General features: G+C 42.4%; 1 long non-coding RNA gene across 3 annotated transcripts in view; it reads left to right on the top strand.

Moving 5' to 3' along the window:
- LOC142929246 (uncharacterized) overlaps positions 1-19,181 on the top strand; it is a 38,358-nt gene extending 19,177 nt beyond the window's left edge. For 2 of the 3 annotated variants that reach the window (XR_012945467.1, XR_012945468.1), the window contains 5 exons: positions 1,080-1,202; positions 2,057-2,215; positions 4,680-4,868; positions 13,854-13,975; positions 17,772-19,181. This is a non-coding gene — a long non-coding RNA (uncharacterized LOC142929246). Of the gene's footprint in view, positions 1-1,079; positions 1,203-2,056; positions 2,216-4,374; positions 4,466-4,679; positions 4,869-13,853; positions 13,976-17,771 lie in introns of all 3 variants that reach the window. The other variant, XR_012945469.1, reaches the window with a different exon arrangement.
- Positions 19,182-20,998: the final 1,817 nt, after the last annotated feature.

Raw genomic sequence — 20,998 nt, 5'->3', positions numbered from 1 at the left:
ATTTATTTTTATGCGATCTAACCCAGAAAAACTATATTATAGATTTAATGTACCCTTTTGTTGAAGGACAGCCTGGGTGACCAAAGTTTTATAGGAACGGCAATAATGTTTACTTGATTAAATTAGTTTTATCATGGAGCGGTGAAATCAGCTGTTGTTCAGATGTCAGTCTAATTAGTATTACATCGTAGAAATATGAGAGTCCTTTGTGTAATAGTCTATTAACCACTGATGATGGTAACATTGGTTTAAGGTTAAATTTTAAGAAGAACTAGATTGGCGTACATTTTATCTTGCATAAGTACACAAATTTATAAAACAATATATTTGATTAAAAAAATGCATATATTTTCTTCCATTGCACACAGTTGTACCATTGATAACAGGGCACACAGTTACAACTGACATCACCAGATGTCACTCAAGTTCCCTCAGAGATCGATCTTGCATAACCAGTGTTCACATAATCAGTTATGTTTTCGCTAATTACCAATTACACTCAGCCGGGTTTGACAGACTTGTATGAATATATGTTGAACTTCCTTTCCACCGTACATAGCCAACCGTGCTAAACGGAGGTGTGGGAATTAAGTGCAGAACCTATCGTTAGGATCAATGCTGTTGTATTTTTTATGAGGATATCAATTGGTGGCTGAAATGAGATGTTCAAAGACTACACCATGATAATCGGTACATAACATGAGTGTCGAATTATGTCTTAAGAATTACCCAGCCATTTGTACGTAAATTTCAACGTTGCTGGGTGACATCTTAAGTCCGTGTTCTTCATTGCAAGGCCCGCGGGCCGGTGGCAGTCCCTGGTGTCCTTTTTACTGCGACCCCTGACGTGCAGTCCCCGACAATACACACAAGTGAAAACACCCCATCATGCTGTCAAACCCCCCAATGGTTTTAAATGTGAGGTGGCTCTTTCACTGATAATGTCTTATTCGCGAAAGTGGCCCCCCTCCGAAAATGAGTGAATATCCCTGTTTTAGGTCAAGGATTGGCCAAATAAAGTAGGTATTATTTGCTTATGTTTCTAAATGTCCGTAATACAACTATATTTATGCCACCAGCTGAATGAGTGGCAGGAGGACTGGGTGACGTTCTTCTCACGGCAGCGACTGCAGCTTCAGCTGGACATGATAGAGAAGGACTACGGTGAACGGGAAACCCGCGAGCTCTGGTCTCGGCTTCAGGTTCGTAAGCTGTTTCACTCTCGCCCTTAACCCTTTCCTGTTCCGAGACGACTGCTCATTTCAGGATGGGTCTCGTTCACCGAATCTCGGGACGCGCAAGCGGTTCAGCGGTAATTTTATTTAGAGAGGCATAGCGCCGTTGTTTTTAAAGACATTGTACTTGCCACAGAGCACCGTAGCGACAGGACAGCACTCTGTTATAGCTGGTACCAAACTGTGCTACACACCTTCCCGCACGGCCTTGTGGGATCCTCGGTACTAATAAAGTTTTTTAATATTTACTTCCTATTACGTTCCGATGGCGTACACGAGATTCAGCGGTGAACGGGATGCACCCCGCAACTTGCAGTCATCTCGGAGCAGGAAAGAGTTAATACATGCAGCAGTGTAGCTCATCATTTGCACAGCCATATGGGAAACCCATTTGATCGCAGTGGGTTTTCGAGGTGACTTTAAAGGTAAAGTGGTGTTTCACACGCAGGCTTTCGCGACCAATATTATTCATGATAAAGTTTTTTTTGGCTTAGATCGTGTCAGTGTAAATGCGTCGTACACCCACATCCACCCAACACAGCCCATTAGTAATGTTTCTGACATGAACAGAACGTGCCATTTATGTTATTGCTTCGGCACTCTGGTGTGTTAGAGAGGAAACGCAGAACATATTCAAACGAGTACGACCTTTCGCTGGTGATTACAACCAGCATCATCAAGCAATTGCCAGAAGCGTTCTGACTTTTGGCAATTGCCTAATGGCAATTGGAGTGGGTGTACGACGCTTGTAAATTTATGCGATCTAACTCGAAAACAACGTTATCATGAATAAAGTGGTGTTGTTTTTGCGTGGTGTGCAGCTTCGGTTGGGGGATTTTTTTCCGGGATGTAGAGGTGGTTCCGGCACTGCTCCACGGTGACCTATGGACTGGGAACGCTGCAGAGATTCATGAAGGGCCCGTGATCTTTGACCCAGCCTCCTTCTATAGGCACTCGGAGTACGAGCTTGCCATCGCTGGGTAAAAAAAGCTACAAACAACCAAAACAATAGCAGCAACTGCCGTTCACTGCCCTGTCTGTGGCATGCAAGGTTCATTCGTATAACCTCTGTGGCAAGGGCTGGCTCATTAAATAAATAACAGAGACCAGGTAGAGTTGTGGTTGAGATCTCTACATGCTGAGGTCTCCACCCTCTATATTTGCTAACTTACAAAGACTCATCCTTCCTTGCTAAGGCTTTTTGGGCAAATCCTGTTAAAGCTGATACGGTGCACAAAACAATAGTGGAACGATAAAACTCTTACTTATCCACGGCACTTGAGGATGCTTGAAAGTTCCAGAAACACAGTTTGTCGAACAAGGAACCCCTGGTTCAGAGACAAGTTGCCACTGATGTGCTTTACCAGGAATCCAAGCTGAAGATAATTCATTACACGTCAAATATAATTCAAACCCTCAGAGCTGGGATATGCTTCAGTGAACAAAAACACATTTGACATTATGTTTACTGAGCAGCCATTGGTGACCAAGTTGAGAGCACAGCATTCCTGCCCTCAATTCGCAGGAACGTTTGTTGATAGATGGCTCACTGAATTTTGAACGGAGGACCTCAATGGCATTGGCTCGGTGCTCTGACATTGAAATTAACCTCGAGCCACTCAATTACCTGCATTACGTTGAATTTGTGAAAATGTTCATTTTGATTTTAAAGCTTTCGTGACTGCAGTAATTCATATTCTTAGTTTTTTCGGTAAAGTCACGTTGAAGAGAAACAACAAAATAATAAAATATATATAAAACAACAAAAAATTCTCACGACGTTTCGACCATAACTCAAACGGTCGTCTTCAGGTGTGTTGGTTCGCATAAATTAATTTTTAAACGGCGCATTTATTTATTTATAAAAACCGTTAGCGCCACGCGCAACGATTTGGCAGTTTACCCAGGACTAGTCCATCTATATTCTGAAAAGAGGAGGGGGGAGACGAAATTTTGTATAATGTTTGCTGTCTGAAAGCCACTGTAAGCGTGAACAATCAATTAAGACCTGAAATGGTTTATCAAATCTTTCCAATGATTGCTAAGATAGAATCCATCTTCTCGGTTGAAATTGTCTCTGTGCTTGTATATGTGGATAGCCTCATGAACGAATCTCTCATGGAAGCCAGATGGCTTACAAAGAACCTCTGTCTTGGAAAAGTCAATGTCATGTGAGCCTACTGAATTATAACAATGATCTGCCACGGCCGAGGTGTTGGTCCTACCGTGTTTAAGGTCTGCTTTGTGTTCACGAATGCGGTCCGAGACATGGCGTTTGGTTTCTTCAATGTAACTACTACCACAGAGGCAACTTAGTTTGTAGACACCAGGGTATTGTATGTCCGGAATCACATCTTTTACAGACGGAACCAGATCACGGATTTTATGTAATGTGTTGAAACGGACCTGGATCTTGTGTTTATTCAATATTTTGGAGATCTTTTTTGTGATCCCAGCAATGTAGGGTAAAGTGATGGTTTTGAAAGGCTCCTCAAGAGGGTTCTTCTTCATGGTTTGAGTGATAGCTTTGCGGATTGTATAGTCGGAGTAACCATTAGCCCTAAGAGCTTGGTGTACGTGCTTGAGTTCACTGCTTATGTGTTCCTGGTCGGATATGCATTGGGCTCTATGATACAGAGTCTTGATGAGAGAATTCTTCTGTGATGGATGGTGGTGGGAATCCGGTTTCAGATAAGCATCCGTATGGGTAGCTTTCCTGTAGACAGAGTGGCTCATTGAACCATCAGGTCTCTTTTTAATTAGGACATCCAAAAAAGGTATCTTGCCATCTATTTCGACTTCCATGGTAAATCTGATGGCTGGGTGTATGGAATTGATGTGGTCGAAGAATTGGTCTAGAGCAGGCCGGCCATGTGGCCAGATGACAAAAGTGTCATCCACGTACCTCTTCCATAAGGTTGGGCGCAGAGTGGCAGTCTGGATGGCGTCAGTCTCAAATTTCTCCATGAAAATGTTAGCTATAACTGGAGAAAGGGGGGAGCCCATTGGGGTGCCCTCTGTTTGTAGAAAGTTCCATTCCAAGTGCAGTATGTATTGGTTAAACAATGTCTCACCAGGGGGGGTACCTCAGTGTTTAGTCCTTGATGAACTAAGTCTTCAATGATTGCAATGGTGTCAGGTACAGGAACCTTGGTGAATAAGGAAACTACATCAAAACTGACAAGCAGGTCGTCTGGGGACAGGGAAATACCCTTGATTGTCGATACCAGGTGAGTAGAATTTTGTTCTGAAGACGACCGTTTGAGTTATGGTCGAAACGTCGTGAGAATTTTTTTATTGTTTTATATATATTTTATTATTTTGTTGTTTCTCTTCAATGTGACTTTACCGAAAAAACTAAGAATATGTTGTTCATTGTTATGTTGTTCGTGCTGGAACAGCAGCATTGTAAGATTTTGAATGTTTGGTGTTGTTTGGGTACAGGATGTTCCAGGAGCTTTAGCTCTACGCTTCACTCATCCTACCACGCTCTCATCCCAAAGTCACAAGGCTTCGGCAAGAACCAGAAGCTCTAGCAACTCTTCCACTACCTGAACCACTGGAATCACTTTGGGACAGGATACCGAGGGTCATCCATCTCCACCATGCGCAGTCTCCTCAAGTGAATGAACGGTGCAGGAAATCGTGGGCTATGGTGTATGACTATAAAAATTCTAATCGGCCATGATATACATTGTTGAATAAAGGCCTTCCCTAAGCCACCACTCAATCTCACAAAACTAGTCCATTTAAATGCTGTGCAATGCCCTAGGCATTCCACGTGAGTGTGACCGGGGGTCCCTTTGTTCCACATCCTGGCCGTGATCTCCACGCGAAAACTGGGTCAGTTAATGTCCGAATCAGAATATTTAATTAGGCTGGACGAATCTGATGAGCTATTAAGCTCTTTTTCACAGATGTCCAGTCGGGGCGAGTCAGAAAGTTACAACAACAAACAACAATACAAACAGATAGGAGGGCAAAGTAAAGGAACGCGAAGCAAATTTTGACTTAACTTTCGTGACTGCAGGAATTCATATTCTTGGTTCTTTCGGTAAAGTCACGTAAACACCAAACAAAAACAATAAAATAAGGACTGCTTGTGTTGCGATTGAAACGTCCTGGGTTTTTTGCTTTTATTATTTTCAATTTATTTTTTATTTGTTTTTTTATTGATTTTTTTATTTAATTTGAATTTTATTTCTTGCTTTCTATTTACGTGACTTTACGGAAAGAACCAAGAATATGAACGCTAAGCAAGTCATGAAATAAAAATATATAAGAGTTCAAATTGCATTAGTGCATCAATTCCTGCCAAATTTTTTTTATCACCAAATGCCATTTTGGGCAAGGCAGCATAACAAAAACAATCCCAGATGTTTGACTAGTACCAGTTACAGTGTATTTTTTGTTGTTGTTTTGCTATGGGAGTAAACCCTTGCAGAGAAAGGGACCAGAATTAGGAAAGCTAAGCCAGGCACTCCTTCAGAAGATGCCATGCACGGGCGTGACCACTGCACCACCCTGACGCCCAAACAAATGGAATTCAAATATTTCGATTTAAAGCTTTCGTGACTGCAATGATTCATCTTCTTTGGTTCTTTCGGTAAAGTCACGTAGAATGAGAATAAAATAATAAATTGATAAAATAAAATAACACAATAATATTCTCACGACGTTTCGGCCACAACACAAGCGGCCTTCATCAGGTGAAGGGAGCGAGACTGTCTGGTAGGACAGCGCTGGAGTGAGAGAGCCACGTTCAGATCACGGCTTTTTAAGCTGTGTGAGAGGAACAGAGCCTTGACGAAGGAATTAGCATAAAATTTTGCATTGAAATGGCTGAATGATTAGCTTGTGACTGGTCACAGAAATAGCTATGTTAAAAGTTAAAGCATACACATCCGCAGAGGCACCCATTGTTAAAAGGAATTAGCATAGAATTTAGCATTGAAATAGCTAAATTAAGGCATACACATCCGCAGAGGCACCCCTTGATAATGGGATTAGCATAGAATTTAGCATTGAAATGGCTGAGTGATTCGCTTGTAACTGCTACAGAAATAGTTACGTTGAAGTCAGAGCATACACATTCACCGAGGCACTTAGTACAAATCAAACAGGAGAATTTAGCATTGAAATAACTAGGCGAATTTAGCATTGAAATAACTGGGTGATTTGCTAGTGACTGGTCACAGAAATGACTACACATCTGAGCTATTCACAGTACTATATAGTGAACCAATAAAAACTAAAATATAAATTACCTTCATGTTATCAATAAACTCTATATTCTCCAATCAGCTAAGCTACCAACCATAAGTCGTTATATATCACAATGCTATATGGCGAAAAAATGGGTGGATTCTTACCCTCAAATTTCCGTACCACGGATAGCTACGGGCCCCGTTCAGACGGACGAGTTCGTCCATGGTCGGAACAGAGGAGGGGGAGAGAGACAGCTGCGAAGCCCTAGTATACTCCATGTTGTAAACCATACCATTAACCGTGGTGTGAGAGGTATTAAGAGGCAATGCTGGCGAAAGAGCTGCGGTCTGAAGGTCATCGTAAAATTACAATTAATTAAGAACAGAAATGATTTAACACATCTTTCCAGTGGTTACTAAGCCTGAATCCATCTTCTCGGTTGAAATTGTCTCTGTGCTTGTATATGTGAATGGCCTCATGAACGAATCTCTCATGGTAGCCAGTTGGTTTGCAAAGAACCTCCGTCTTGGAGAAGTCAATGTCATGTGAGCCCACTGAATTGTAACAGTGATCTGCCACGGCAGAGGAGTTCGTCTTACCGTGTTTCAAGTCTGCTTTATGTTCGCGGATGCGGTCCGAGATATGTCTTTTGGTTTCTCCAATGTAGCTACTACCACAGAGGCACTTTAGTTTGTAAACGCCCGGGTACTGTATGTCTGGAAGAGCATCTTTTACAGATGGAACTAAATCACGGATTTTGTGTACTGTGTTGAATCAGACCTGGATCTTGTGTTTATTCAGGATTTTGGAGATCTTTTTAGTGACCCCTGCAATGTAGGGTAAGGTGATGGTTTTGAGTGGCTCCACAAGAGGATCCTTCTTCATGACTGGAGTGATGGCTTTGCGGATTGTGTAGTCGGAGTAGCCATTAGCCCTGAGAGCCTGGTGTACGTGCTTGAGTTCACTGGTAATGTGTTCCTGGTCGGAAATGCATTGGGCTCTATGGTATAGAGTCTTGATGAGGCAGTTCTTCTGGGATGGATGGTGGTGGGAATCCGGTTTCAAGTAAGCATCTGTATGGGTAGCTTTCCTGTAGACAGAGTGGCTCATTGAACCATCATGTCTCCTTTTAATTAAGACATCCAGAAAGGGTAGTTTGCCATCTTTTTCGACCTCCATGGTAAATCTGATGGCTGGGTGTATGGAATTGATGTGGTCGCGGAATTGGTCTAGAGCAGGCTGGCCATGTGGCCAGATGACAAAGGTGTCATCAACGTACCTCTTCCATAAGGTCGGGCGTAGAGTGGCAGTCTGGATGGCGTCAGTTTCAAATTTTTCCATGAATACGTTGGCTACAACCGGAGATAGGGGGGAGCCCATTGGGGTGCCCTCAGTTTGTTTGTAGAAAGTTCCATTCCAGGTGAAGTATGTGTTGGTTAAGCAATGTCTCACCAGGGGGGGTACATCAGTATGCAGTCCTTGATGAACCAGGTCTTCAATGATAGCGATGGTGTCAGGTACCGGGACTTTGGTGAACAAGGACACCACATCAAAACTGACAAGCAGGTCGTTTGGGGACAGGGAAATGTCTTTGAATGTCGATACCAGGTGAGTAGAATTTAGTACCGCAGAGGTGGTTTTTCCAGTGAAAGGTCGCAGTATATCAGCCAGAAAACGTGCCAGTTTGTAGGTGGGGGAGCTGATAGTAGAGACGATGGGACGAAGGGGTGTATCTTCTTTGTGTATCTTTGGAAGGCCATATAATCTTGGTGGTCTGGCAGCAGAGGGTTTCAACAAGAACTGTTTGTTCTCATCAATTAATGCTGTTGAATCAGAGATAATTTTGTTCGTTTTGGTGACCAGGCTGTTGGTGGGGTCTCTTTTTATTTTTGTATAGCTGCCATCGTTGAGTAGTTCTTGAATTTTGTTGTTATATTCTGTTTTGTCCATGATGACAGTGGCATTGCCTTTGTCGGCTGAGAGAACGACAATATCATCCCTCTTTTTTAATTGAGATAATTCAAAACGTTCGTCTTTGCTGATGTTGCTAGGTGGCAACTTAGCGTTTTTGAGGGTTGCAGCGATTTCAGATCTTGCTACGTCTGCAGAGATGTGACTCAAGCCCTTGAGTGCAACGTCGACATTGGCAATGATATCATTAACCGGTAAGTGTCTCGGTGTGACAGCAAAGTTTAGACCTTTAGCTAAAACGGATTTCAGACCATCAGAAATGGAACTGTTACTGCGATTAATTACGACTTTGTTGACGTCTATCTTTTCGGTGTGTGGATCCGATTTTTTGCTGGAGAGGTGATTGAATTTGGAAATCAAATTGTCCCTACATTTGTTCGACATAGTGGCAGCCGAAGAGGTAGTCATATTGTCTACATGTTCCCAATCCGATGTAGACATTGTTGCTGTCAATTTTAAGTGTGATTTGTAGAGTGTCTTGTCTAACTGATCGAGTTCGGTGCGTGTAAGTCTGATTTTTTCCGAGATAAGAGCGAAGCTAGTTCTAGCTAGAATTCGTTTTGCATTGAGAGAAGTTGCAACAGCAGAGGTTAGTGTAAATGCGGTTGGTATTACCTTAGAGTCGCGGCATCTCTTCAGAAAGGTGAGAGACTCGATTAGTTGAGCCTTCTTATCCCGAAGTCTGTTGAATGATCTTAAGGATGTGTGGAATCCCTCCCCGTAGAGGCGGTTAAATTTCGATTTAAAGCTTTCGTGACTGCAATGATTCATCTTCTTTGGTTCTTTCGGTAAAGTCACGTAGAATGAGAATAAAATAATAAATTGATAAAATAAAATAACACAATAATATTCTCACGACGTTTCGGCCACAACACAAGCGGCCTTCATCAGGTGAAGGGAGCGAGACTGTCTGGTAGGACAGCGCTGGAGTGAGAGAGCCACGTTCAGATCACGGCTTTTTAAGCTGTGTGAGAGGAACAAAGAGCCTTGACGAAGGAATTAGCATAAAATTTTGCATTGAAATGGCTGAATGATTAGCTTGTGACTGGTCACAGAAATAGCTATGTTAAAAGTTAAAGCATACACATCCGCAGAGGCACCCATTGTTAAAAGGAATTAGCATAGAATTTAGCATTGAAATAGCTAAATTAAGGCATACACATCCGCAGAGGCACCCCTTGATAATGGGATTAGCATAGAATTTAGCATTGAAATGGCTGAGTGATTCGCTTGTAACTGCTACAGAAATAGTTACGTTGAAGTCAGAGCATACACATTCACCGAGGCACTTAGTACAAATCAAACAGGAGAATTTAGCATTGAAATAACTAGGCGAATTTAGCATTGAAATAACTGGGTGATTTGCTAGTAACTGGTCACAGAAATGACTACACATCTGAGCTATTCACAGTACTATATAGTGAACCAATAAAAACTAAAATATAAATTACCTTCATGTTATCAATAAACTCTATATTCTCCAATCAGCTAAGCTACCAACCATAAGTCGTTATATATGACAATGCTATATGGCGAAAAAATGGGTGGATTCTTACCCTCAAATTTCCGTACCACGGATAGCTACGGGCCCCGTTCAGACGGACGAGTTCGTCCATGGTCGGAACAGAGGAGGGGGAGAGAGACAGCTGCGAAGCCCTAGTATACTCCATGTTGTAAACCATACCATTAACCGTGGTGTGAGAGGTATTAAGAGGCAATGCTGGCGAAAGAGCTGCGGTCACATCAATTCCATACACCCAGCCATCAGATTTACCATGGAGGTCGAAAAAGATGGCAAACTACCCTTTCTGGATGTCTTAATTAAAAGGAGACATGATGGTTCAATGAGCCACTCTGTCTACAGGAAAGCTACCCATACAGATGCTTACTTGAAACCGGATTCCCACCACCATCCATCCCAGAAGAACTGCCTCATCAAGACTCTATACCATAGAGCCCAATGCATTTCCGACCAGGAACACATTACCAGTGAACTCAAGCACGTACACCAGGCTCTCAGGGCTAATGGCTACTCCGACTACACAATCTGCAAAGCCATCACTCCAGTCATGAAGAAGGATCCTCTTGTGGAGCCACTCAAAACCATCACCTTACCCTACATTGCAGGGGTCACTAAAAAGATCTCCAAAATCCTGAATAAACACAAGATCCAGGTCCGATTCAACACAGTACACAAAATCCGTGATTTAGTTCCATCTGTAAAAGATGCTCTTCCAGACATACAGTACCCGGGCGTTTACAAACTAAAGTGCCTCTGTGGTAGTAGCTACATTGGAGAAACCAAAAGACATATCTCGGACCGCATCCGCGAACATAAAGCAGACTTGAAACACGGTAAGACGAACTCCTCTGCCGTGGCAGATCACTGTTACAATTCAGTGGGCTCACATGACATTGACTTCTCCAAGACGGAGGTTCTTTGCAAACCAACTGGCTACCATGAGAGATTCGTTCATGAGGCCATTCACATATACAAGCACAGAGACAATTTCAACCGAGAAGATGGATTCAGGCTTAGTAACCACTGGAAAGATGTGTTAAATCATTTCTGTTCTTAATTAATTGTAATTTTACGATGACCTTCAGACCGCAGCTCTTTCGCCAGCATTGCCTCTTAATACCTCTCACACCACGGTTAATGGTATGGTTTACAACATGGAGTATACTAGGGCTTCGCAGCTGTCTCTCTCCCCCTCCTCTGTTCCGACCATGGACGAACTCGTCCGTCTGAACGGGGCCCGTAGCTATCCGTGGTACGGAAATTTGAGGGTAAGAATCCACCCATTTTTTCGCCATATAGCATTGTGATATATAACGACTTATGGTTGGTAGCTTAGCTGATTGGAGAATATAGAGTTTATTGATAACATGAAGGTAATTTATATTTTAGTTTTTATTGGTTCACTATATAGTACTGTGAATAGCTCAGATGTGTAGTCATTTCTGTGACCAGTCACTAGCAAATCACCCAGTTATTTCAATGCTAAATTCGCCTAGTTATTTCAATGCTAAATTCTCCTGTTTGATTTGTACTAAGTGCCTCGGTGAATGTGTATGCTCTGACTTCAACGTAACTATTTCTGTAGCAGTTACAAGCGAATCACTCAGCCATTTCAATGCTAAATTCTATGCTAATCCCATTATCAAGGGGTGCCTCTGCGGATGTGTATGCCTTAATTTAGCTATTTCAATGCTAAATTCTATGCTAATTCCTTTTAACAATGGGTGCCTCTGCGGATGTGTATGCTTTAACTTTTAACATAGCTATTTCTGTGACCAGTCACAAGCTAATCATTCAGCCATTTCAATGCAAAATTTTATGCTAATTCCTTCGTCAAGGCTCTTTGTTCCTCTCACACAGCTTAAAAAGCCGTGATCTGAACGTGGCTCTCTCACTCCAGCGCTGTCCTACCAGACAGTCTCGCTCCCTTCACCTGATGAAGGCCGCTTGTGTTGTGGCCGAAACGTCGTGAGAATATTATTGTGTTATTTTATTTTATCAATTTATTATTTTATTCTCATTCTACGTGACTTTACCGAAAGAACCAAAGAAGAGGAATTCAAATAATCTGCAATACTGGCAAATAAACCCTATTAGTATCAACCGAATGTCTGGACAATCTGACCCCCTCTACACAAGCAACAGCTGAGAGTCAACGCTGTGATGCTGTGCGATTGGTGCAAGCGACCCATCGTTGTGTTTTAATGTTGAGCGGTTAAACTTGCACTGTTGTGGGGTGAGGTCAAGGCCAATGGCTGCTTCCAGCGGTGTCAAGATCAGCGTTTTGAAGAGGCTCACGAAGGATGATACTTGGCAGTTGGGTGCAGTCTCCCTCCATTAACAACAGAGGGCAGAGGAGCGACGCTCACAACAATTGGCTGAGCACTGGGCGTATACAACGCATGAAGTCGGCAGCAAGTTTATCTCAGGGAGTTGACCCGCACACGACAACTGGGTCTGTCCCGCGTGTTCACGCTATAACGCGGTTGCCTTCATTTAGGGAACGCGCACCGCCATAAGGCGACTTGTGAGCGGTCGACGCCGAACTACTTTCTTGAGCTGCGCGGTTGAGCGAGACGAGACGGTAACGCGGCGGCGTCCCCTCAAGTTATTTGTAACCCAATTCTGACTGCGCGTGGACATTCATTACGGGGGAAATATTTTCGCTTAGCGCGGAACTTTTCAGGAACGCATCTACTGCGTTAAACGAGGACCTGTCGTACAGGTGCTGTGCACACTGTACTGGGAATCAAAATCTGTTTTGACCCTGGAGAAATCCGAAGCGCTATCAAGCTCTCACTCACAGGTGTCCAGTAAGAGGCGGTGGGGGGGTCACCAAGTGACACGCAGCTTGACCGTGGAGTAGACCGCGAGGATGCCAGCATCGCCTAGGCAACGCCGCCCCCCTCTGGCTCTGCCTGCCTCGCTCTGTGCACGTGAGGTGTCAACCACGTGACGCGGGCCACTGCGCGCGTTGCGTCACCGCTCACCGTGGGGGGCCCCTCCGCTACGTCCACATCGTACAGTCGCACATTCATTAATAGTCACACTCTTAATCATGTTTATGGTCATCGTCATTAAAGGTGAGTTTAATAATACTACTACACAATGTGTGCATTAATATATACGGCATGAATAAAATGCACCTGTAAATATTCTAAGTAAGTTTGACCTGACATTATTGCACAACAATTGCCCAGCCACCGTGGGATGTTTATCCTCCAATGTGTATCTGGCTCTGACCTGACTTATATAAAAGTGCAGCTCTGCAATTGCTTGGTCACCACCACTGGTGAAAAGACCTTCATGAGAGCGAACTCTTTACGAGTATTTGGTCTACTTTTCCATATAACAATAGGGTTTACCCTTTCTGGCAATACAACAGGTGTCAAGATGTTAAAACACCAAACAGAATCCTTATTCAAGGAATCCTGTCTGCATTAACCACACGTACTTGTGGTGAACATGGAAACATGCTCTGATAATATATGCATTGTCTTTGAAACTGATTAGTCCACACCAGGAAGGTCCCATATTCTACTTTTCCACGTTGACCAGATGTGTTGGAAGAGCCGGCTGAAAGCCACACTTTGCTGCATCACACACGACTTGCCGATCAGCTAACTGTGGTGTACCCATTTAGCGACCTCTGGTCTGTGAGTTAAGTTTACTAACCATTAACAGCATGGCAGCTTTCTAAGTGGCTTTTTGTGACAATTCACCTGTGTCATTATCTCTTGCACAGCCTGAAATAAGTTTTGGCGTAAGGGAAGGAAATTATGACTCACCCACCTGCACCTGCCTTGTGCTCCCAGACACCTAAGGACCTTACTACCGCTGTGAGAAATTGACGGGCGTAGACTGCTGTATGGCGATGATGTATTCACGTCGTTCCTGCTGTTTTCCTCTTTTGCTAGGTGATGCAATTGGTGTGCCAACACCTCCAGATGCAGTTCCTGAAGGACGTGGGCATTCGGGACATGTTCGTTTTGCCTGCGAGTTTGTCCGAACACACAGGGAAGTCAGCCTGTTCATCGAGGTGCGTTTCCCATGTTTATTTAACTCGATTGGTCGTCTGTTTGCAAGGTCATGCTGTGCCCAGAGGTCACCCACTGAGTTTTTTTTACCGTAACATTACCGTCACTTGGTTTGGTGATCGATTCAACAGGGCAAAAATATTTGTAAGAAGCGTAAACGTGGCAACGTGATCATTGTCAGGACACGGAGGACCTTCAGAATGCCGAGTATGATCTTTAAATTTATCCTGGGCTGGTTCGGGGGATATTTGAACAATTTGAATATTGGGGAGATATCGTCTTGCTATGGGTCTGAGTGAGAAGTCTCCCAGCGGTTTTTTGAGTCCATAATCGAGATTTTTGGGTTAGAGCACATAAACATGCACTCAATGATACACTAAATATGCACTATTTATATATACAGTGAGGCAAAAAAGTATTTGATCCCCTGCTGATTTTGTACGCTTGCCCACTGACAAAGAAATTATCAGTCTATAATTTTAATGGTAGGTTTATGTGAACAGTGAGAGACAGAATAACAACAACAAAATCCGGAAAAAACGCATGTCAAAAATGTTATAAATTGATTTGCATTTTAATGAGTGAAAAAAGTATTTGACCCCTCTGCAAAACATGACTTAGTATTTGGTGGCAAAACCTTTGTTGGCAATCACAGAGGTCAGACGTTTCTTGTAGTTGGCCACCAGATTTGCACACATCTCAGGAGGGATTTTGTCCCACTCTACTTTGCAGATCTTCTCCAAGTCATTAAGGTTTTGAGGCTGACTTTTGGCAACTCGAACCTTCAGCTCCCTCCAGAGATTTTCTATGGGATTAAGGTCTGGAGACTGGCTAGGCCACTCCAGGACCTTAATGGGCTTCTTCTTGAGCCACCCCTTTGTTGCCTTGGCCGTGTGTTTTGGGTCATTGTCATGCTGGAATACCCATCCATGACCCATTTTCAATGCCCTGGCTGAGAGAAGGAGGTTCTCACCCAAGATTTGACGGTACATGGCTCTGTCCATCGTCCCTTTGATGCGGTGAAGTTGTCCTGTCCCCTTAGCAGAAAAACACCCCCAAAGCATTATGTTTCCACCTCCATGTTGGACGGTGGGGATGGTGTTCTTGGGGTCATAGGCAGCATTCCTCCTCCAAACACGGCGAGTTGAATCATTCAGATGTTCATTGGCAAACTTCAGACGGGCATGTATATGTGCTTTCTTGAGCAGGGGGACCTTGCGGGCGTTGCAGGATTTCAGTCCTGCACGGCGTAGTGTGTTACCAGTTGTTTTCTTGGTGACTGTGGCCCCAGCTGCCTTGAGATCATTGACAAGATCCTCCCGTGTAGTTCTGGGCTGATTCCTCACGGTTCTCATGATCATTGCAACTCCACGAGGTGAGATCTTGCATGGAGCCCCAGGCCGAGGGAGATTTACAGTTCGTTTGTGTTTCTTCCATTTGCGAATAATCAAACCAACTGTTGTCACCTTCTCACCAAGCTGCTTGGCAATGGTATTGTAGCCCATTCCAGCCTTGTGTAGGTCTACAATCTTGTCCCTGACTTCCTTGGAGAGCTCTTTGGTCTTGGCCATGGTGGAGAGTTTGGAATCTGATTGATTGATTGCATCTGTGGACAGGTGTCTTTTATACAGGTAACAAGTTGAGATTAGGAGCACTCCCTTTAAGAGTGTGCTCCTAATCTCAGCTCGTTACCTGTATAAAAGACACCTGGGAGCCAGAAATCTTTCTGATTGAGAGGGGGTCAAATACTTATTTCCCTCTTAAAATGCAAATCAATTTATAACATTTTTGACATGCGTTTTTCTGGATTTTTGTTGTTGTTATTCTGTCTCTCACTGTTCAAAAAAACCTACCATTAAAATTATAGACTGATAATTTCTTTGTCAGTGGGCAAACGTACAAAATCAGCAGGGGATCAAATACTTTTTTCCCTCAATGTATACTAAATTCTTCTGTTGATATGTAAACTCTGACTTTAACATAGCCACTTCCGTGACCAGTTACATGCTAATTCGTCACATTAACATTATGCTAATCTCCCAGTTACATGCTAATTTCTGACTTTAACATCCTGCTAATCTCTCACATTAACATAGCTACTTCAATGCAAAATTATTCTGTTGATATGTAAACTCCTTTGTCAAGGCGCTCTGCTCCTCCCATCCAGCTTAAAATACGCTGCCAAGCTTAGCAGTGTTCATTGGAGCGCTGTCTTTCCGACAGCTCTGTTTCTTCCCCTGAGGACGGCTGCTTGTGTTGTGGCCAAAACGTCGTGATAATTTTATTTTATTATGTTTTATTATTATTTTATTATTTCCCTTTTACGTGACTTTACCGAAAAAACCAAGAAGATTAATCCCTGCAGTCACGAAAGCTTTAAATCGAAATCAACACACGTGGTAGGAAACAAGTATCGTATGTTATAATAATAATATAAACATGTAATATTCACGGCAATGGCAGTGTTGTTCAGCGTGCTCTGCTGTGGAAGCCAGCCACATGAGTTTGATAACCAGTCATGGCTAGTATCAGTGGAAAGCAAAATCTGAACTGGTTCAATGCTTCGCTGACCCAGACTGAGCAGTATGGAGTACTAATAAGTTAACCCGATGATACATTATTATTTGGCAATGCTGTTGCTGCGTTGGCAGTGGTGCCCAAGAACAATTAACTAAAAAGCTCAACACATTAGTCAGTAATGTTGTGGCCTCAATAGACACAACATTATATGCAACGTTTCGGGCAATGGTCCGTCTCCCATTTGTACAATGAAAAAGGGCCATTGCCCAAAAGTCTACATTTTTCCATTTTTATTTAATTTTAAGGTCATTGTTATTTACGAACGTGTTGAGTTCCCATGATAATTAAGAACAAATTTTGGTAAGAAAAGTCCTGTTACTATGATGAATGTATCCTATAGACAAACATACAAATTCATCACAGGGTTGCCTAAAGCTTGCCAATAGAAAATAATGCCGATCAAGTTGTGGGCACCCGACATTCACTTGCCCTGCGGCCACTCCCTCAATGACACGAGTCACATTGACTCAGGGTCCCGCGGGTAGTTCCACGACTCGGTGGTCCAGGAGAGTGGCACGAGCGATGCGGGCATCAGCTGGGGCACCACAGGGGCAGCCACGCTTCGAGTCACTCGCACAGCTCCCTGTTCAGCACGACGTGAACGCATTCCCAGCCTTCTGATCTATGTGGCTTTTCCGAATGAAGCAAATTGTCACTGATAATTTAGCACATTTGCTAAGCTATTTAAAAGTATATATAGCGATTCATTTTATATAGCGTCGTTCATGATAATTGCATCTCAGAATTGCTGAGGAGCCAAAGACCAAGCTGGAATATTGCAAGGGAGGTGAGCCTGCGCCAATAATTGCCCTGCATTTCTATATATGTCCAGATGTTGCCAGCCAATTAGTGAGTGTATATATGTGGAAGGAAACTGGAGCACACAGATAAGTCACTGCTGAGTGCATTAATCACCCTTTGTGACATTTGTTTGTTTTTAAGTAAGAGGAGAGCGGAGTTTTAATGCCATGTCCTGAATGGGCCTTCCACAACAAAGTCCTCATTCAGGATCCCAGTCCCACAACATTTCAAGCCTGCCTCTCAGTTCTACTGCTCTTTGCACTGAACATTTAAACCTACTTATTGGACCTTCTGATATGCCTTCTTTGGTATCATGACATGCCATTTCCTATACTGGGTCATTGTAATCAGCGCTCCATCATGCCTCCTTGTCAGTCAGTAAACTTCTAACATTGGTGTCGTGTGTGTCTGTTGCAGGGATACTCTGGGGGGCCCTTTGTTTGCCAGGACTCAAACGGCCGCTGGTTCCTTTCTGGAATCGCCAGCTGGGGTGTTGGCTGTGCACGGGCTTACCAGCCAGGTGTCTAGCGCACCGTCGTCAAGTTCATGGACTGGATTCACCAGAACATGCAGTAGTCTCTTACACATTTCTGCACAAGCAGAATACTATAGACCAGGGATATAAATATTATGGGAACTATACATCAAAATAATTAATTAAGGCAATAAATATATTTTTCAAAAACTGATTTAAAGTTAATGTTTAAAGGTTAATTTAATGAGCTGAATACTATATTTTAACTGCACCATAATGCAAAAATGATTTCCAAGTGAACACGGATTTTGGGTCAAATCAGAAAAGTCTTTTTTTTACATGCGTTGTCAATAGCGTTTTTAACTTTTGGGTTTGCCACACATGTCAACGGGCCTGGCAAAGCAAACATGAGCATGATGTTGGCATTGGCAGAAGATGAAGACAGAGCTTGCTATTTTTCAATGTTGCTTAATTCTTTCAAAACTGACACAATGGACAATGAATGCACTGTCTAAATATTTGGCCCAACCTGATTATACATGATAGCAAAGTGAGTGTTGTCCAAACTACGTATGATACATTTATATTCTTGTTTTATTTTCACCTGGGTCATCAACTCGCATCTCCCATACATTAATTGCCATGGATGTTGAGCAGTCGGGGTACTCAGAGAGGGGTCTATTGGCCTTCTAGGGGACCACTGCAATGATCGGGGCATCCAGAAGGGATGATGAGTTCCACAGGGAGAAAGTCCTTTACAGAGGTTGTCTTAGAGTATGTCCATGGCAAGGTTATTGTTGATTATCTTCACCTCCCCCGGTCAACACAGTCCATGAGTTTGTGAGTTTTGCTTTACTAACGACGTGAAAACAAGACTGGTTTGCACAAGGAGCCTGCAAAAAATTTAATTTAGATAACCTCATGAAATGTGCTGCATGGCACTTATCTGAGACGCCCCTTATCTGAGACGCTCCTGTGTAAATGGCGTGATATCAAAACCATTATTATAGTGAACTACATGACGCGTGTAAGAAAACTATATAAACATCTATTGGAAACATTTCATGAAAATATGTACAAAAATGAACACTTTAATAGTGTTTCATGGTATTCCAAAAATCATAGCATATTTGATTGGTTAAGATGGTTTACTGGTCGGGATGATAAATGGCAATGATCCTTCATCATGTAAAAGACTGTAAGCTGCTCTCAAAAATATATATATTTGAAGATCGTATTCACACTCTGCAACAGTCTATTTTCCACATCAAACCATAATGTGTCTGTCGACTGCAATTGGAAATTGATGCATGCTTAGTAGCAATCGGGTAAATAAACATTGAAATGTGTCACATGTTCGTGTCTGGTGGCTTTTTGCTTGAGATTAGGGATCTTGTGAAAACAGTTATAAGACTTTATATGAAAACCTCCTCCACAGAGGCCGATTTTGACACTGTTGGTACAAGTCATCAAAGTCCAATTAGCTCCATCCACATCCTTCTGTACCACATCATTCCATCTCTCTTCTAGCCTATGACACATCCATTTAGCCCCATCCAGCCAAACAAGCTGTATCATGGGACCTTTTTCCAGAATCAGTGTGAAAAATAACAAAAGGTTTTACCCTTTCTGGCAGTAAAACAGGAAGTGGTGTTAAAATGTTCAAACAACCAATTAGAAACCTGTTGCAATGAATCAAGTCTGCAATAACCACACACGGTACTTGTGGTGAATATGCAAACAAACATGCTCTGATAATATTTGCATTGTCTTTGAAACTGATTGGCCTACACCAGAGACAGCCTTCTTTATGACCCAGTCTCACCACCAGTGTCAGACCAGAGATCGCCAAAAGGCGAACAGTACAAAGGCAATGCCACACGTATCGGAGCATTTATAGCTAACCACCGTGCCCACCACTCCCCACTCACTCGGTGTGCTAACCGCGGTGCCACCACTCCCCCCTCACACAATGTGCAAACCACTACGCCACCAATCTCCACATTCTCACACTGCGCTCACCGCTGCGCCACCGGTCCCCACTCGCATCTAGAATATGAATTAAATGTCCACAGTCATCGTTTTCTGATTTCTGGAATAATTGTGCCAGAAATAATACGAGTTGCATTCCATTCAACATTGGGAAGGGGTCTGCCCTTCGTTTAAGTGCCTGGCTGCTTACAGAATTGTCGCAGACTGTTTTGCCTCAGCAGCTTTCCTCTTTTCTCCTCCTGATGACGATCAAAACGTCGTAGTTTTTTTGTTATTTTAAAAAATTATTTTCTTTCAACTTATCTACATGACTACCGAAAGACCCAAAGAATATGATTTCATGGATATTTATGAGGTCTGTTGCTGAGGGTTTCAAAGAAGTGGAGGCCTCTCTCAGTACATAAGAGTGAGGGGTTGTAGGTTTCGGCTTGGGTCATGGGTACGGGTTATTTTTTGGCATATTTTATTTAAAAAAAATGGAATTCCAATGTCGTGGATATTGTGATGTTTGGATTATTGACGGTAGAATTAATATTATTGCGAATATTTATTATATTCTCGTTTCATGCCACTGATTATTGATGTAAAAAATAGGTTCAAATTTAAACGGCATGCAAAGGTTACAGTTAATTATGAAACAATTTGCAACTGTTGATTTATGTGTTGTAGTGTATGATTGTCTGCTCGACTCAATTTCTGAGGATCTCACGTTTATTTCTATATTATTGTACATTTTACAGTAGTGCTATAAAAATAAAATAAAAATAAAAATTACGTGAGATTTTCACCACAAACTAGGCTACAATGAATTTTGATTTAAAGCTTTCGTGACTGCAGTAATTCATATTCTTAGTTTTTTCGGTAAATTCACGTTGAAGAGAAACAACGGTTATGGTTATATTACAATGGTTATGATATTGTGATAATTAGATTTTCACCACAAACAAGGCTACATTGTTATTTTATTTTATCAATTTATTATTTTATTCTCATTCTACGTGACTTTACCGAAAGAACCAAAGAAGAAGGCTACAATGGTTATGATATTGTGATAATTTGATTTTCACTACAAACTAGGCTACAATGGTTATGATATTGTGATAATTAGATTTTCACCACAAACTAGGCTATAATGGTTATGATATTGTGATAATTTGATTTTCACCACAAACTAGGC

This window comes from Petromyzon marinus, chromosome 27 (assembly GCF_048934315.1).
Source record: "Petromyzon marinus isolate PM22_M1 ecotype Great Lakes invasive population chromosome 27, UKy_Petmar_22M1.pri1.0, whole genome shotgun sequence".
Classification (NCBI taxonomy): domain Eukaryota; kingdom Metazoa; phylum Chordata; class Hyperoartia; order Petromyzontiformes; family Petromyzontidae; genus Petromyzon; species Petromyzon marinus.
This window is presented reverse-complemented; position numbering and strand designations above follow the sequence as displayed.